The sequence below is a fragment of the Stegastes partitus genome, unplaced genomic scaffold (assembly GCF_000690725.1).
Source record: "Stegastes partitus isolate 25-593 unplaced genomic scaffold, Stegastes_partitus-1.0.2 Scaffold1005, whole genome shotgun sequence".
Taxonomy (NCBI): Eukaryota; Metazoa; Chordata; class Actinopteri; family Pomacentridae; genus Stegastes; species Stegastes partitus.
The window spans coordinates 176115-184570 of NW_007578736.1; positions in this window are offsets into that span (position 1 = coordinate 176115).

Here is an 8456-nt window from a genome sequence, read left to right on the forward strand (position 1 = left end):
GCAGCCAGCAACACGCAATGTGTTGATGGCATGTGAGCCGCCGGTGATGCCTTCAGGGTTCTCGTGTCATTTCGACTTTCATCGTATTTACTTATAAAACTTGACGGGTTAACGTGGCTTTTTAGGAAACGTGGCGGGAATATGTGTGTTACCTCACTTAATAACCAGTATTTACTTACTACATGTTTTAGGAACGTGAAAAAATGACGAGTAATGTCTCTCCTTCAACAAAAGCTGTGATCGAGCGGATGCAAGTTGACTTTGCATTTAGGCACCAAGTACTTTCTCTCGTATTGTGTTGTCCGTTGTTGTTTCTTCCATTTACACCTTCTTGAGTATGTTGAGTTTTCCAGTACGTCACGAAAAGCCGTTTTTATTACCGACGTGTCAGAAAACCAAGCTTTTATGTAGTACTTGAAAGCATCACACGCCTGTACCCAACAACAGCAGGAAAGAGAATCACAGGAGCGTCAGTGGGAAGTGTGTGCTGACACCTAGCGGCAGAAATGTGTAGCGCTGCCACAGAGATTTCATTAGAAAGGTAAATTTCTTTTACCTATAAAAATAATACTGAGATGATCCTGAGCAAAATCTTGCAGTAATATTGTTGCTTAACTAAAATACCATTTCAACTTGTGAAATTGTTTAGAGACATCAGCTTGTAGTTTATTCGGTGGTGTTCAGTACGAGGGATGGGAACTGAGATTTTTTTTGCCTCAAACAGTACAGTTTTGTTATGTTGCACAACTGTTTTATCCTCACAAACACTCAGAAGATGTCTGCACAAATATGATGATGTAGGGTAAGCCTTTAAAACCTTGTGAGTTTGAAACTACTATGTGAGTGGAATAAACCTCTTAAAGCAAAACTCATTAGTTAAATGTCTTATATGGCTGAAATAAATGTTTTAAAACAACAAGAAGAACAACTAATATTTTGAATGAGGTACACCTTTGGGGGGGAATAAAACCTGTTAAAACCTATGGATAAAGTACAATTTAGGTGGAATAAGTTTGTTTTTAAGCTATAAATGGCTACTTAGACAAAAAGGAATTATTTTGGATGGACTATATCTCTAAAACCATAACTCGCTAGATTAAAAAAAAAAGTTTTAAAAACTACTGTTTGGGTGGAATAAACCTTTAAAACTATGAATAGTAGTTTAGAAGGAATAAACAATAAGTTGCCTGTGGCAGTCGAAACCAGGAGGTTACACACACTGCATAAAAAGACATATAAAGGAAGCAGCGTGTTTGAGGTGAGCCTTAAAATACATCCACAGGTGTGCCTTCAGTTAACTCAGATGTTGTCAATTAACCAATCAGAAGCTTCCAAAGTCATGACATCATCACCTGAGCTTTCCCACATAGTTTGAAGGCATCTTAGTGGATTTAAACTTCTGACTTTCTTCTGAAATTCTCTAAAAAAAATTCTTTCTGTCATGATTCTGGCATTTAGCAAATAGAAATATTTTTGTTAATCCTAACTGATCTAAAACTGGAAAAGTTTAGTCTGATTTAATGTCAGACAATGAGGAAAAAACGGTTTTATGTCTTTTTATACAGTGGATGTAAACTTCTGGTTTCAGCTGTATTTTTATATATCTTTATATTTTTGGATAATTTGTGTGAAACCGTCCTGATTAAAGAATGTTTCGTGTATTTACAGGCCTCAGAGAAACAACTGGGATTTCAAACACATTTAGGTGAAGGGGTTATGGCTCAGGGACTGAATGTACATTCCTAAATCTCACCGCATATGGACATGGATATGCTTAAGCAGGCCGGGTATTACTATACATCATAATATGCGTTTTTGTGCTTATAGCTGCATTCATATTATCCAATGGCAAGTGACAATAATCCGATTACGAGGATTATTTCCGGAGGAATATTTCCTCATTCAGACACTGTGAGCCTATGTGCAGTACGATTACTAGTCCGGCCTCTAGATGGCACCAAAAGTATTTCTAACAGCTGGAAAAATGCAGAGCCGGAGGAGGTGCAGAGAGTAAACAAACCTGCTGTTCTACCTGTGTTGTTTGATGCACTGACATGGAAGCACTGATGGCCACTGATGACTTCCTGATGAGAGTTTCCTTCCTCTACATGCTTGTGCTGATTAATTGTTCTGTCAGCTTATAACCACTGACAGTGAAAATTGCCTGCCTGAATATGATTTTCCATTTTCTAATTTTGCTGCCACTTAGATGTAAGAAGGCCTCTAATTGAACCTCTAATAAAGTTTCAAACACGGCCTGCGCTCTTTCAATCTGTCTTTGGAGACGACGGTTCCCCCCCGAAGACCTGGGTCTCTGTGGGGATGAGGAAACACAGATACATCCGTCTGTATGTAAACGAGCACGAGAAGCGATCCTCAAATACACTTGAGGGATTTCTGCTAACAATGCTGTTCGGCATCAGGGGCAGCTCCGGGAGCTCCCTTTAAAGTGCCTCTTGAGCATCTCTGTGTACAAACTGCGTATCAGATACAGTGGAGAGGCTAATCGTCCAATCATGGGCATAAACACTCACACATATTTGTCCCGGTGGAGGAATTAAATATCTCAGACTACTCAGATCTGCTCGTGGAAACTAGGTCTCTCTCAGGACGGGGGATCCGGGGATTTGGTCGCCGTCCCTGTTCGATGCTGTTAGATTTAGATGCGGATGAATTATGCAACTTTTCCACTCGTGTGTATTAAAGCTCTTATGATGTGTGATGACCAGATGATTTCCACCAAATCTGCAAGATTAATATTAAATAATACATAATAATACATGCTAGTTGCAGCCAGATGATTTTTCGTTTAATTGACGAATCAATCAGCCTTTTAAGCCAGAATACGGTGAAATGTCTTCGTATTGTTGATTTAGTTCAGACTAGTTCAACTTAGAATGAAAGTGGACAAAGAAAAGCATCCAGCTGGCTGATCACTCAGCCTTTAAGGTCAGAAAACGGTGAAATATCTTTACATTTTTTTGGTGGTGGTCAAAACAACCCAAGTAAAAAAAAAACCGGAAGCAAAAAAACCGAAAAAATAAACCCGGTGGTGTATGTGTTGACCAGATAATGGACCACTTCCACCAAATCTGCAGGACTGATAATAAATAATAATAATACAAGTTGTGAGTTGCAGCCATCCCTAGATGATTTTTTTCTCCTCTAATTGACAAATCAATCTGTCCTTTAAGCCAGAAGATGGTAAAATGTCTTCACATTGTTGGTTTTGTTACGACTAGTTCAATTTACAGCTAAACTAGACGCAGAGAAGCATCCGATCCTCCCGTCTGAGAAGCTGATACGAGGCAGTATTTTGCCGTTTTTGTTTTTTGCTTGATAACTTACTCGGATGATCTATTATCCAAAATTATCCAAATTATCTCTCCGTTAATTGACACTGTACACGCGCGGCAGACACAGTAGAATAAATAAATGATTACAAACCACTCAGAGTGGAGAGAAGTGCTCCTCTGTGCCTTCCTCGTGTGATCAGCGCCACAGCCTTTTCAAATACTTGAGTGCAACCCAGTGTTTACTCATCATACCATTTGCATTATGCAAAGCGTTATTTGTAGATCAATGTGACCACCATCTTTGTGTAATTAACATGAGTAATTACTGTGCTTAATTTACAGAGCCACCCAAGGTTCATAATGGGGCTGCAAAACATTGACCCATGACAATTGATTGATCCCTCCCTCCTTTAAAACCATGCCCCTGCTAATGACTAAGTAATGAGCAGATAGTGTGTGGCTAGGGTGGCTAACGCAGCTTTCACTCTCCATATCCAGATTGGCTGAGCCCTCTCCCTCCTCCCTCCTCCTCCTCCTCCTCCTCCTCCTCGCCATGTTTTCTGCAATGGTGTCAGCTCCTCGCTTAGAGGCCCTCTTCCTCCTTCGACGAGTGTGTGTGTGTGTGTGTCTGCACGCATGTTGTGTGTACTGCTCAGTAATCAGCCACACAGACTCGCCTTTGGTGGCTGGAGACTGATTCAATATTCCACTGGGTAATTTATGCAGAACTAATTCTCTACAGGAATGGAAGGGCTTGGAGGGAAGGCAGAAAGAGAGAGGGGAGCGAGAACGCAGAGAGGAAGAAATCTGTGGTGAAATAATTATCCCCGGTGTCACTGTAGCAACATTCTGTGAAGTTGATGTCAATAAAATATTGAGCTACACAATCCATTTCAATTTCACCTCAAAAAAAAGATGCTGCAGAGGGTTCGGGCGGCCGCAGAAATAAGGAGCGGCGTGCACGTCGGGGGGGGAGCGTGCACGTCCACCGACACACCAACGCGTTTGTGGTGAACTCGCAGCAAGGCGGTGGCTGGCAACGTGTGCTGCTTACAGACTGACTGGGAAGCACATCATTGCCTGTAGTCATTTAACTTGTCAAAACAGCAGGGCTCCGTGTCTGCTCATATTTGGATTTAGTGGGTTTGAATTACTGGAAAATAAAGTGAAAGAGGATGAGATGAAAAATGAAATGAGGGGAGCTTCCCAGGAGAACCATTGGGAGCACACCATAGATTATGGTAATTTGTGATGGACGGCTTCGTAATAAGAGCCCCGTGTCACAGTGCATTTCTGTGTATGTCTGCGTACGGACCGGGGGCGGGGATGGAGATGGCCTTCATTGTATTCTCCTCACAGCTCGTATTGATCAGCGCCGTGCACATGGAATTACATACTGCTGCATTCACACCGGTCATGTCTGATCTATACGCGCTGGTCGGCCATCAGCAAGCACATCCTTCAGCTTCTTAATGCACCAAAGTGTCAGCGTACAGACCGAGCAGTGATTTTAAGACACTAAATCCAGTTTTATGGAAACATGGAAATAATACTTTCACTGCTAGAAGGTATGATGACATTCAGGCCCGATGACGGACAGGCTTTGGTTTGTTCGTATTAATCCACGCTGACAGTTTAGAGTTCGCTGGTGTGAGCCACGACAAACACAGACGAGCCAAGCAAAGCTGAAAGTCATCAATACAGTATTAAGGCTGAACGGAGTAAAAGAAAACATGATAATGGCACATTCATATAAACATCTCAGCTACCATTATGTTCATTATGGCAGAAATGGTGTTTTCCTGCCATGACTGTGGTTCTGTCCTGTTCTGATCGTCCAACAGCGAACAGCTCCTGTTTGACATGATGTAAAACAGAATAAAGCAGCACAGCCACACATTTAAGGAATAAAAGTCAATCGCTCTCGTAGCTGCCCTGACAACGTGAGGCTTCACTGCACCACTTAACTAAATGAATGGGAGATAAATCAATCGAACTGATCAATTTAGATCAACTATTTAAGTTGCAAACATTATTTTAACGAGTTGAGTTGACATAACGCTGTTTGTAATCGCATCAACTTAATATTATTTGTAATTGTAACCGCATCAGTTGATTTAAAACTAAATGTAAGTTGAGGTAACTTCAAGAAACTGGCTCGAGAATTTATTTTTCTTCACCTTGACCTTAAAAAAAAGTCGATTTTATACAGTCAAGGGGGATAATTAAGAATATCTCTGACTGTAGAGGAAAAGCTAATTGCTCTAAGCTCATGCAGTTTGTCAGTTCAACATATTTTAACTCAAAAAGACGAATGCAAATCGCTGCATTAATGGTTTTTGTTGGGTCCAAGCATCATTTCTTGGAGTGTATTGATGCTGGTCTCTATATTTCTCAGATGTTAACTTGGATCAAGACTTTAAATCCACTGACTTTTCTTTATTAACCATCATCAAGAAAACAGTTGATTTGTCCAAATACCTGCACCGCCATCAAAGTTCTGTGCTAATATGCAAATACTAACAGCCCAGTAAAACTCATTCCAGTTTCAGCATGTTAGCAGCGTTACTGTGTGCATGTTTGCATTCTGACTTTGGCATTTAGCTCGTTGCCCCGTTGTGTACTAGTCCTGCCTTCTGACTCTGCTGCAGTCATGCTGCTGAAGATTTAACTGAACAATGAACTGACTGGATATTATAACACTACACATATTATTGCAGAAAGCATTGGTTGAGCACCACCCAAACCACAAGTTTTACCAAAAAGCAAGTAAGAACCAAAGTCAGGGACCTTGTTCTCTGGTTTTGCATATCGCCTGGTGGTTTGTTTTACTTCCTGCTCCTTGCGACTGTCTGATTGTTTTCACTCGTGTGTTGTTCCCTCGCTCTCCCTCGAGTATTAAGTCGGTGTGTTTTCCCTCTTTCGCTGCCAGTTTGTCTGTTTACCTGCCTGTTTTGCCACCTGTGTTCCCTGCATCAGTTCTGCTTCCTGTGAGTTTGTCAGTTTTTTGGTTTTTGCTCCCTTGGATTTGTGTTTTCACTTGTTGACTTTGCCTCAGTTGATTTCTGCTTACGGCCACCAGTCCGTGTCACAGCACTTTAGTAAGTTTTAAATGTAGTTACTTAAATTTCACTTGTCAGTCAGCCGAGTGAGTCTTGAAGTGAGTCCCAAACACCTTCGATCTGTTCCACGGAGCAGGATCTGGCTAAGTAAGGTAACTATTTAGACCATTTTAACCATGTGTTTGGTTAATATGCATGTGGAAATATACGATAACAGGAGCTTAAATATAAAGATGGTGAATCGTAAAAATTAAAATCTGTGAGGAAGGTCCATGTGTGCGACTACAGCTTCAATAAGACTGTTGTGAAAGACTCACTGCTTCAAGAAGACATCGTCCGAGGCCACAATGTCCAGGAGGCAGGACGGATCTGAAACAAGGATCGTATGGTGTTTGAACGTAAACAAAGTCAGCGAGAGGCGGATCACACACATAAGCAGCTCATCACAGGAGGCGAGGATCAGGTAATAATCATACATTGGTGGTTCTATGATTAAATAAAGAATCATGTTTCAGTAAATGTATTTTAGGAGAATATTTAGTTGCTCTCGAGGCCTTTGTTTGTTTGTTTGTTTGGGCACAACAAACCTACAAGTGGACCAACAACCTGCTTGCTGTCTTCTCCTTCTGTGGATGTGGTCAGAAACATGCTCCACCACAGGTACCAGGACTGGTTCACTTCTTAAAGGGGTACGTCACCATGGCAACAGATGCTGATCACTTAACCTGGGGCCTCGAGTACAAAACAGGATTTGAGATTATCAGGATAACTTTGGGTTTAATTCTGGATTTTCTGTCCTACGTCTGCGGTTCATTTATTACTCTGAACCTGCTCAGAAGTTATGTTTGAGAAAACAGACCGACGCATTTTAAAACAAACTGACCAATCAGTTCTCTTAGAGAGTAGCATCACCATCGCTGGAGGATCCCCCAGAGGTCGATGTGTAGACGCTGAGAGGGGAAGAAAGAGGTTTTGAGCTACTAAACCTTTCATTGTTCCAGAGGCCTTAGTACAGAGATATAACCCTAAAACAGAGACTGATGAAAACATTAAAGCCTCCTTAAGTCTACTCATCAGTTTAACTGATGACGTTGTTTTATTTGCTTTTTATTTGCTCCCAAAACTGTTGGGACCAAAACTGTCTTTCACAATAAGAATGAGACCCAGTGTGAGATTCTTTCATTCATTTTCCACATTACCATGAAAATACAGATTCTTTTTTTGTTCCTTATATAATTTGCCTTTTTGTGAGCAGCTTGCAGGAACCACATCAGTTATTTTGTTATGAAATCTTATGATGCATGATGATGATTAAACTGAATCTTGGACAACAAGCCTACATCTATGGACCTTATACACAATCTAACAGTTGCATTTATAAGTTTATTAATTATGCATTTACACAGTTTGTTAGCAGTTTTCCTTCCTGCTTGGGCAGTTGCTTGTCGCCTATTTAATTCATTATAAAGGTTTAGTATTGTAGCTTGTTTGATGCAGAAACACTCAGCTGTGGTCTGGTTTGGTCATCTGATGCCAACATGTAAATAAGCTCAGATTTAGGTGATGATCATCTTCATGTGACCGTTTGGCCGGACTGTAGTTGTTTAATGAAACAGATGAGATAGAGGAAATATCCTGACTATGTTGAACCTCCTTCCAAGCACAGGGCTCTTCCTTCATTCCCTGTGACAGGGAGAACAGCCTAACTTCTGCTTTAGGGGCAGCATATACATAATACGACAAATGATGTTAACACTTCAGCATGTTGCCCTCAAACCAGAGCGATGGTTCGTTTGTCCTCTATCTGTAACTGGTAGGCGAACAAAGAGGTTATCATGACTTCTAATGTGACATGAATCAGTTGTCATAACATGAGCCGTCTCTTCTTTAATGTGTAACGGGTCTCGGCTTCCCCGTGGGGATCAATACAGTATCCTGACTCTAATGCACGTCAGTCCGACTGTCAGCTGTCACACATTCAGATTTAAAGCAACAACAGAGAAACGTGCAGCCATTGATGCAGTTATTGAAATTTGCAAAAATAATACCGCGGCACTTAGAGAAAATACACAACAGCTTTAAAATTATTGTGACTCTT